The following is a 10,197-nucleotide window of genomic DNA, read 5'->3' on the forward strand; positions in this document are numbered from 1 at the left end:
TGTGCCCATTGGCTCCTGCCTGGCTCTCTCTTTTCCTTTCCTTTCTTTTTTCTCCCTTTGTTATCTTGCTGTTGAGCTAATTTGCTCATGTTGTGGGTTCAATGTTATTGTTTACTGGGGCCTTATGAATTTTTTATTTTTTATTTTATTGAACATATTTACGTACAATTTAATGGCGCGATTTTATGTTAAGAAAAAATAAATAAAAACAATTTAAAAAAGAAAATAATATATATATATACATATACAGTATATGTAATTATCACCAGACTTGAGCAATCCGCTAGCAATAGTGTCATGGAAAGTCTCATGAGCGTGCATGGACCGTCAAATATCTGAGTGATAGTGACTGTTATGTGCAAGGTTGACAATTTTTTTACATGTCAATATGTCATACTTTAATATAACAACAATTTTTCTCTCCACGTGGAATGTTAATGGGCTGGGGCACCCTATGAAAAGAAGGAAGGTGGTATTTTTTCTTAAGAGTACAAATTCTTATATAGCGTTCCTTCGAGAAACGCACCTTTCTCCACATGAAGCTGAAAACTTGACAGGGTATGGGGTGGGCATGTGTTTTATAGTGCTGGACTAAGTAAGAGCAGGGAAGTCATCACATGTCATCTTTGATAAAGATCAAAGCACAGGAATTCATAAAATTGGAAAAGAGTATTAAAAGTGCTGGAACAGAGCTGAAGCACTGAATGTCATCCAATGGTCTGAGAGAGTTGACTCAGCTAAAGTATAGGTACAAAACTATTTTCTCACAGTAGGTAGAGTTTTGTTTATTCAGGGCAAGACAGACATATTTTGAGTAGGGGGGACAAGGCAGAGAGACTTCTTGCCAGATACATAAAACAGAGTTTTTTCCACATTTTCTCCATTTCCACAAGTCTTCTGGAGGCAACATATTTTCTTCTGCCACAGATATTAATAAAGCCTTTAACGAATTCTATTTTCGATCTTTACGGTTCCACGTCCACGTCTACCAATAAGGATATTAGCAACTTTGTAGAGCCATTAGAACTTCCAAAATTGACGAATGAACAAAAATACTCTCTTGACACAGATATTACTTTGGAGGACCTTGTTGAGGTAATAAAAGACTTGCTATCAGGTAAGGCTCCAGGGCCAGATGGTTTTGCAGCAGAATTTTTGATCTGATTTCACAGAACTGGCTCAACTTATGTTAGAAGTTTATACAGAGTCATTAAATAAAGGTGAACTACCGCCAACCATGGTGCATTCTTAAAAAAAGATAAAGATCGTCCAATTTCTCTGATCAAGTTAGATGTAAAAATATTGCCTAAAATTCTGGCTAATCGATTAAGCAGAGTAATTACATCTATTATACATATGGATCAAGTGGGGTTTATACGTGGTTGTAGTTCTTCTGATAATATTAGATGTTTTATAAACTTTATGTAAACATTAACGAATGATTTGGGAACACTTTTATTGGGTGGATTAAGTTAACCGGTAGCAGCAGTGCAAACTAATGTATTGATTTCAGATTTTTTTTTCTCTTGGTAGGGGTTCCCGGCAAGGCTGTCCTCTCGACCCTTTATTGTTCTGTCTTGCCCTGGAACCATTAGCAGTCGCATTTTCCTGGTTTTCGTAGAAGGAGGTGGGGTGCATAAACTTCTATTCTACGCAGATGATATACTATTATTTGTCTCCAACCCAAGTAGATCTATGCCTAGCCTCCTGTGGCAGGGCAGAGGGCGGGGCTGGGTCGTGATTGTACACACCCGGTCCCTTATCAGGCTAATCAAGCCTCCGAGAGGGATAAAGGCCGACTGCGGAGGATGGAGCGGGAGAGAGAGATCGGTTACGGACATGTCCGTCATGTGTGTGTCTTTGTCTTTTGTTTAAGTTTAGCATTAAGTTAATTAAGTTAATTAAAATATTATTTACATTGCCAAGCCGGTTCTCGCCTCCTCCTTTCCGTTGAAATCGCTTTACACCTCCATATAATTAATTATTCTTTCTCCAAATTTTCAGGATACAGGGTGAATTAGTCAGAAGCTCTTGCTCTGACAGCATATTGCCCTACCACTGCTTTCCATCCTGGCGACTTTACATGGCCCACGCAAGGCATTAGGTATTTAGGCATTTTATTTACAGCAAATCTGAGAGATTTAGTTAGAGTTAATTTTGAACCATTAATGAAAAGAATCTTGCGTGATGTGGATTGGTTCTTGTTTTTAATTTTTTTTTATAGAATATCTGTGTCTTTTATTTGGAATGGTAAACAACCTTGGTTGCATTTCAGTATGTTACATTGACCAATTGAAAAAGGAGGTTAAGGCCTCCCCAAACTTTTGTTTTATTATTATGCTTTTAGTCTCAGACACCTGGCCCATTGGTCTCTTCCTCCTGAGTGAGCCCTTTCCTGGTACAACATTGAACAAGCGGTCCTTGCCCCAATCTCACCATTGCAAAGTCTTTCTATCAAAATACACCCCATTATTTCACTCTTACATTCAGTTTGGACAAAGTTTTCCCATATGTTCAATTTTGACACTTACCTAAATGTTTCCTCAAGCTTATAGCTGAACCCCAAATTGTGTATTAATGAGTCCCCCTTTTGCTGGAAAGAATGGATGAAGAAGGGTGTTGCTACACTTGAAAATGAAGCTTTGAGATAATTAGAAAATATAACCCAGCATTTTGGGATTTCTAGGTCTAAATTTTTCAGGTATTTACAGTTGTGCCAACAACTCTCTATTTTTGGTTGTAGTACACAGCCCTCTAAAGCTGCAGACACCCTCTGTATGTTGCTCATAGCCTTTGGAAAGGGGCATGACGCATCAGTGTATTAATGCTTGTTGATTCAGAGTGTTGGTGACTCAGAGCACATGCTCTGTGGTTCTGCGCTAAGATTCAGGAATTCCGGGTAAGAGCCCAGAATTTTACATGTGAGGATTAAGACAATCAAAATTAATTCCACCCTAGTCTATGTATATTGGGTGATGGGGTGGTTATTATAGTAGGTGACAGATATACAAAAAGCTGGATCCAAACTACTGTAATGATTGTCAGACAGATCATTCGTAGAGGATGGAAATGAAATTGCGCTCCCTCATTTCAAGAATGGTTCACTGAATTGGGCAGGGTTGTAGCATTTGAAAAGATGTCATATGGACAGCTTGGCATATTGGACGTGTATGGTTGGAAATGGGGCAAATACCTGTCCTTTGAAAAAACACTCTGCTTCTGACTATAAAAGTTATGCTCAGATCCCAGTCACTAAATGTTTCCATGTGGTTGTATTTTCACTTTTAAGTTCAAATGTCCAAACCTGAATCACAGGTGACTAGCCACCTAGACTTCGCAGTTTATTTGAAATTGAATATGACATCTCCCAACTTATACGCACCATTTGGTCCAGATCCATTCGGTTTGACAGGATTACTGAGTAACACTGGAGTAATAGGAGACTTCAGTTTCTGCTGGAATAAAGCACACACACACTTTTGATTTCAGATGTAAAATGGACAGCTACCATAACATCAAAAAGATATAATTTCTGTGTAAAAATGCATTAAGATTCATCTGGCATGATCAAACTTGATTAAATCTTTATTTTGTTGGGATAGTTACTGAAATGCACTGACAGATGTACGTAACATAGTTTAAGGATACCATGAAATGACACATGTTTCAATTTTCTTTCCCATGTTGTCGAATATTCTATTGAAACATGAAGTTGGGGTGGGACATACTGAATAACTGAACCTTTTTATAGCCAATAGCCCATAGTTTACATCAAAGCCTTGGACCATGAGAAAGCCTTGGGCATTGGTGGTGCGACGAGAGAGAGATAGTTTACGGACATGTCCGTGTGTTTGTCTTCTGTTTAAGTTTTATATTAAACCATTATTTATATTGACAAGCCGGTTATCTCCTCCTCCTTGCCCATCTTAACTCCCTTACATTGGTGCCAAAACCCGGGAAGGAGGAGGGATGCCCGTCGCAGAGTCCTCGACACTGCCGTCCACCCAGGGGAGCGCCGCTGCCATCTGTCGGGCAATGGAGTAGCCCGACCGCCAGGACGCGGGGAACGGCCGCGGGGCGAGTGGGGACTGGATTCCCCGACCGCCTGGAGTGAGGGAGCCGCTGCCAGGGGCGGAGGAGTGCCCTGCCGTCCCCAGAGACGTGGAGGGGTTGAGAGAAGACCGCCGTCCACGAGGGGAGGAGGAAAGAAACTCCCCGACCGCCTGGAGCGGTAGGGCCGCTGCCAGGGGCGGAGGAGTGTCCCCACGTGCCGCCAGAAAAGCGGAGGGGCGTTCTGTCCGCTGGGGGTCGGAGGTTTGACTTTTTTTTGAGGAGCGGCTGTCGTCTGCCGGAGAGTGCGGAGGAGTGTTCGAGGACCACGCGACGGTACATCAGAGAACCGGTGACTGAGCTTTTTCTCTCTCTCCTCTCTCTCTCTCTTTCGCACCGTGTTGGCCTTTTCCCTCGCCTATTTTTTTTTTATTTTTGTTTTGTTTTCCCCTCCTGTCTCCTCCCAGGTCGAGGAAGGCGGGGATGACCTGACAGGGCGCAAAGCACGCCCCTCCCCAGGGAAAGGGGGGGGGGGTGTAGGTCATGCTGGTGGCACCCTGGCCTGAGGTAACGCCGGGAGGAGTGTGGAGCGGAGGGGGGCAGCCTGATGGGGCGAGCGAGGGATAAAGGCGGCCAGTGACGACGGTTCGAGAGAGAGAGAATTACGGGCATGTCCGTCATGTGTGTGTTTATGTTTGTGCTTTTGTTTTGAGTTTAAGTAAATTATTATTTATATTGACAAGCCAGTTCTCGCCTCCTCCTTGCCCTTCTTAACCCCCTTACAATTAGCTTATAGAAGGCCTCAAATCTAACAAACATGGACTAAAGACCATACAACTCCTTTTGATTTCATGGCGTCTTTAAACTTTGAATGACTGAAGTGAAAAGATGTAAAGCGCTTTGTCCACAAATGCTTCCAGATCTTTATATTAAAGCATTGCAGAGCATCCCGTAATTTCTGCAGCTCTTGAGCGCTGCAGCTCTGTTGTGATCCGGTAGTTGGCTCTGAAGCGGTTGGATTTAATCGCTCCTAAACCTGTTCAGAATGGATCTAAGCACCTGCTGACAGAGCTGTTTTATCTCGGCTTGATGCAGCACCAAGGCAGCCACTGACGTTTATGTACTTGACAGTTATTCAGAGATTTCTCTCTTTCGCCTTCTTTCAATTTTCTATTCCTCTATCTTCCTCACTGGCATCAAATGGCACTAAAGTAAATCAGGTCTGATAGTTTGGCTGTTCATTTCTGGGATTTGCTCCTGGTAGAGGAGGTGAGAGAATAATTGTTGTTAGTGTACAGAGGTGGCAGAAAGAGCCAGAGAGATTCCGATGGCTTTTATCTCCACTGCGAATGACTCAATCGCTCTGAACTGTTGGGCAAAAACGTTTTATACTGTAAGGAGCCATTCAGGAGTGAGGCACTAAAATATGTGTGATTTATAAAGTGGGGCTCCCCTGTTAAACTCACACAGATCTGTTATTATTACATTTTAAATCTTATTTTTATTTAGAAACGGCAACATCCAAAAACGTACAAATGGATGTTGAATCTAAGTGGTTTGGTGAATTTCTGAAAGTCAGAACACTTTCCTCTCCTAAAAGCTATTTTATCTCCAAGAAAAGCCATTATCAGGGGACACGCTCTAAAATCATCCAGGAAGTAATGTAAAAATCTTCAAATTCTTTTTGGATTTTCCAAATGTTAGGAATGCAATATTAGCATATAGCTTACTTTATACTGTGCCGTGTACACTGCCTACTGTTCAGGGGATGTGGAAACATAACAGTAAGTTTGGGATATCTACGATTTATGGTCACTCGTGCGATTCATTCTTCCACAGTTATGCCGTTTTCAGAGGTGTATGCTTCTGCTTATCTGTCTCATATCACTGATGTCATTACTTGTACTTCAGACACCTCACAGTTGGTTGAAGTCTTTAACACAACTTGCACTGCCATTTTAGATCAGTTTGCTCCTTTAAAGTCACGGAGATGTAAAAATAAGTCAGGCATCCAGCCTTGGCTTAATGAGCATACTCGCTCTGTTAGGCAGGAATGTAGGAAGGCAGAGCGTAAGTGGAAGAAGGATAAACTTAAGGTTTCATTTGAGATGTTTCGCGATTCCTTAAAGCAGTATCAAGTCTCTGTCAAGACTGCAAAATCGAACTACTTCTCTGAATTAATTGCTAAAAATGCCCATAGGCCTAAGATAATTTTTAATACAATTGATTCCGTTTTGAACCCCGCCCCTGTGGGCTATCCAGATGCAACCCCTGAGACATGTGAAAAGTTTCTTGAATTTTTTATTGACAAAATTCAAGACATTAGAACAAATGTCTTGGGCCCAGTTGTGATACACTCTGAACCCACGCTGCCTTCCAGTTCTTTAAGTCACTATGACCCCGTTTCATCTGCCCAACTGTCGGATATAATTTTGTTAATGAAACCTACTAATTCTCACATTGATGTCATACCATCACGGCTTCTCAAAGATGTTTTTATTTCTGTTGCTCCCATTATGCTGGCCATAATCAACAGTTCTTTGAGAAATGGAGTAGTCCCTGCCAGCTTTAAACATGCTGTGGTTCAGCCTAACCTTGACCCTACAGTTTTTAAGAATTATAGGGCTATTTCAAAATTGCCTTTTCTGTCCAAAATCTTGGAAAAGGTGGTTTATTCGCAGTTCTATTCTTATCTAACCACCTTCAACATATTTGACAAATTTCAATCAGGCTTTAGGTCACTGCATAGTACTGAGACTGCACTATTAAAGGTGCCCGATGACATTTTAGTCTCCCTGGATTCTGGCAACAGGGCCATTTTAATCCTTCTAGACCTCAGTGCAGCATTTGACACGATCGATCACTCCATTCTTTTAAATCGTCTTGAGAAGGTGGTTGGTATCCAGGGAGTTGCATTAAACTGGTTTTCCTCATATCTTAAGGAAAGAACATTTTCTATCAGTATTGATAATCACTTCTCTTCCCCAACACTGCTCACATGTGGCGTCCCGCAAGGCTCCATGTTGGGTCCTCTGCTTTTTTCTCTTTATATGCTTCCTTTAGGCTCCATCTTTCAGAAGTATAGTGTAGCCTATCATTGTTATGCTGATGACACACAATTTTACCTTCCTGTTTGGTCTAACGATTGTTGTTCCATCAGTAATCTCATCTCCTGTCTTGAGGAAGTTAAATTATGGATATCTGAAAACTTCCTCATGCTTTATGGGGATAAAACCGAGGTCGTTGCTTTTGGCTCTTCGTTACGTATTGCTGACATTGAAAATCAGTTGGGTACTTCGTCTTTAGAAATAAATAAAGGTACATTTCTGGTTTCAACATTATGTGTACTTCAGTCAGACCTTTGTTTTGTTAGACAAGCAACATTAGCTTTATATTTATGCATTTGGGCAGACAAATTGGTTTTCTTCCATTTGAAGTGTACATTTTAACAATTTACCCATGGAGCAATATTGAGAGCCCATATCTCTGGGATATCACTATTTAGGGCTTTCCAATTGAAGGTACAAAAAGGAAATTATGTTCTGAACCAGAATGTAAAAGGATATTGAGCTGGCTTTAATACTTGTGGAGTTATAGGCACTCCAACTGTGGAAAAACAAAACAATTTATTTTATTTTTATATTTACACCATTGGCATGTAGGACTAATGCAACAAGGGGTGCCGAAGTCAACTGATAGTAGTAATAGACCTACCTATCTCTGTGTAAAAATAAAATAATAATGCTGCCACCTTTCAGAGGTTATTTTTTGCTCCAAAATCATACATGAAAATTGTTATGGAATAACCCAGCAGAATGTGAAAGAGTACACATTATGCAACTAGATACTGATATATTGCTAAGAAAATGTGAATAGTGCCACCATGAGGCTGGGGAGAAAAAGTAGGTGGTTGCCAAGGTGTTGCTAGGGTATTCTCAGCATATTTTAGCGAGTTGCAAGGCAGTTGCTACTGTTTCTGGATGGTTGCTAGGGAGTTGCTATGCTGTTGTTAGGGTGTTCTGGGTGGTTAGATTCTTAAAAATAAAATACAAAAATTCAAAATAATAAATAAAATTAAAAAAAGTCTATAACTGTGTCCCAATTCACTCACTGTACACTATGCCCTTACAATATACACTTTGCACTCAGCCATGTAGTGAATACATTTTCAAAGTGTAGTATGGAAACTTAAGGAATATTCTGGGTTCAATACAAGTTGAGCTTAATCGACAGCATTTGTGGCATTATATTGATTAACACAAAAATTCCTTTGAATTTTCCCCTCCTTATCTCTAAAAAAATAAATAAAAAAGCAAACATCTTGGTTACAGTAAGGCACTTACAATGGAAGTCAATGTGGCCAATTTTTGAATGTTAATATACTCAAATAATACACAAGTTTTAACAAAAGAATTGATGCACAGTAAGTGCTTTTATAAAATTATAAGTTTCACATATCTGACTTGAAATCCTCCAAAATCAAATCCCATTCACTTCCATTGAAAGTGCCTCAATGTAACTTTTTTAAAGAAAAGAAGGATTTTTTTTTTTTTGTGGTAATCAACATTATGCCAGAAATGCTATTAATTGAGCTAAACTTGTATTGATCCCAGAATTTACCCAGAATATACCATTCAAATATTATGCTCATTCAGGTATATCATCCATATGCCAACTATGCACAGTATACATACATACTACAGGAATAGAATAATTTATATTAGTATAATACTGTATATATGAGTAGTATGGTAGCACGTAATTGCAAAAATAGCCCATTAGTGGCCTATATAAAAATCAACATTCTGTGACATCACTGCCTCTTCTTTCTTACCTGGCACCTGCTGTTGTCTTGGTGGCATGCGTTATGAGACATGTCTGTCAATATCACATGTCTCTGTATGGGCAGCCACCCGAAGCGAACTGGAGCGAGAGAGCACAATTTAGCATTCTCTGCACTGGGACCAGGTTTAAAGTATACAATATCATTCCTCTCTGACATTGCGTGAGACTTCATGGACCCCACACTGCTTAGGGTGGTCTCACACAGGCTGGGACAGACGTTAGGGGCCTGATTCCTCCTTCCGTGAGAGGAAAGATCATGTAAGAGGGGGCTACGTCCTGTCAACTCCTTCTGGAGGGCTGGCATAGATACCGTTCTGTCTACAAATGGTGGTATTTGCTTCTGAAATGGACGTGCTTGGAGTCTCTCCAGCGATTGAAGCCATTTGTCCATCCTGCCTCCATCGATACAGCTCTGTGGACGAGCTGCGCAAGGGGACTCATTCACCTGCGCCACAGGGCCCTCATAATTACCCTGCTCTCCAGGACTCCTCATTGATGAGGACCTGCGTAGAAGGCCCATGCGGATTTTTCCAGCTACACCATATTGCCAGCCGCCGGGTTTCACATCCTCCATAATCAACTCAAGAAAATTCTGTAAAAGTCAAAGAGGAAATTAATCTGGGTTAAAAAAATATATTTTATTGTTCTGTCTTGCCCTGGATCCATCAGCAGCTGCGATAAGAAAGAAGGATGATTTTCCAGGGGCGATGGTGGGAGCTTCTGCTTTATGCAGATTATATTTTATTATTTGTCTCTTACCCTACTAGATCTATGCCTTGCCTCCACAGAATTATTCATTTTGTTTCCATGTTCCCAGAGAACAAAGTCAATTGGTCTAAATCCGAAGCTTTGGCTCTGACGGCGTACTCCCAGTAATGGTTTTCCAGCCGGGCACCTTCCAGTGGCCCAAACAGGGCATTAAGTAATTAGCAAATTTGTCTGATTTAGTTCGTGTTAATTTTGAACCTTCAATAAAACGTTTTTCGAGCGATGTGTGCAGGTGGGCTTCATTATATTTATTGATGATTGGGAAGGTTAATGTTATTTAAATTAATTGTATTCCAAAATGTTACTGCCAGCTACAGTCACTCCCTGTAGAGGTCCCCCTCTCTTATTTCAAGCAATTTGATAGCATAGCGAAGTCCTTCATTTGGAATGGTTAGCATCCCAGATTGCATTTCAATAAGTTACATAAGCCGACTGACAAAGTTGGGCTAGGCCTACACAAGATTCTCTCTGAAGTCTCAGACATTTGGCTCATTGGTCTCTTCCACCGTGAACAGGATGTTATTGCCCCTATTT

The 10,197-nt window shown here is 40.8% G+C and overlaps 1 protein-coding gene across 4 annotated transcripts in view; it reads right to left on the reverse strand.

The window, feature by feature from the left end:
- Positions 1-9,162, reverse strand: part of c40h10orf90 (chromosome 40 C10orf90 homolog) — a 46,935-nt gene extending 37,773 nt beyond the window's left edge. For 3 of the 4 annotated variants that reach the window (XR_007969241.1, XM_052112975.1, XM_052112977.1), the window contains exons 1-2: positions 8,885-9,162; positions 3,383-3,455 (exon numbers count right to left, since the gene is read on the reverse strand). The gene's annotated coding sequence lies outside the window, so the exon portion shown is untranslated. The remainder of the gene's footprint in view (positions 1-3,382; positions 3,456-8,884) is intronic. The other variant, XM_052112976.1, reaches the window with a different exon arrangement.
- Between the last annotated feature and the right edge of the window lie 1,035 nt (positions 9,163-10,197).

This window comes from Xyrauchen texanus, chromosome 40 (genome assembly GCF_025860055.1).
Source record: "Xyrauchen texanus isolate HMW12.3.18 chromosome 40, RBS_HiC_50CHRs, whole genome shotgun sequence".
Taxonomy (NCBI): Eukaryota; Metazoa; Chordata; class Actinopteri; order Cypriniformes; family Catostomidae; genus Xyrauchen; species Xyrauchen texanus.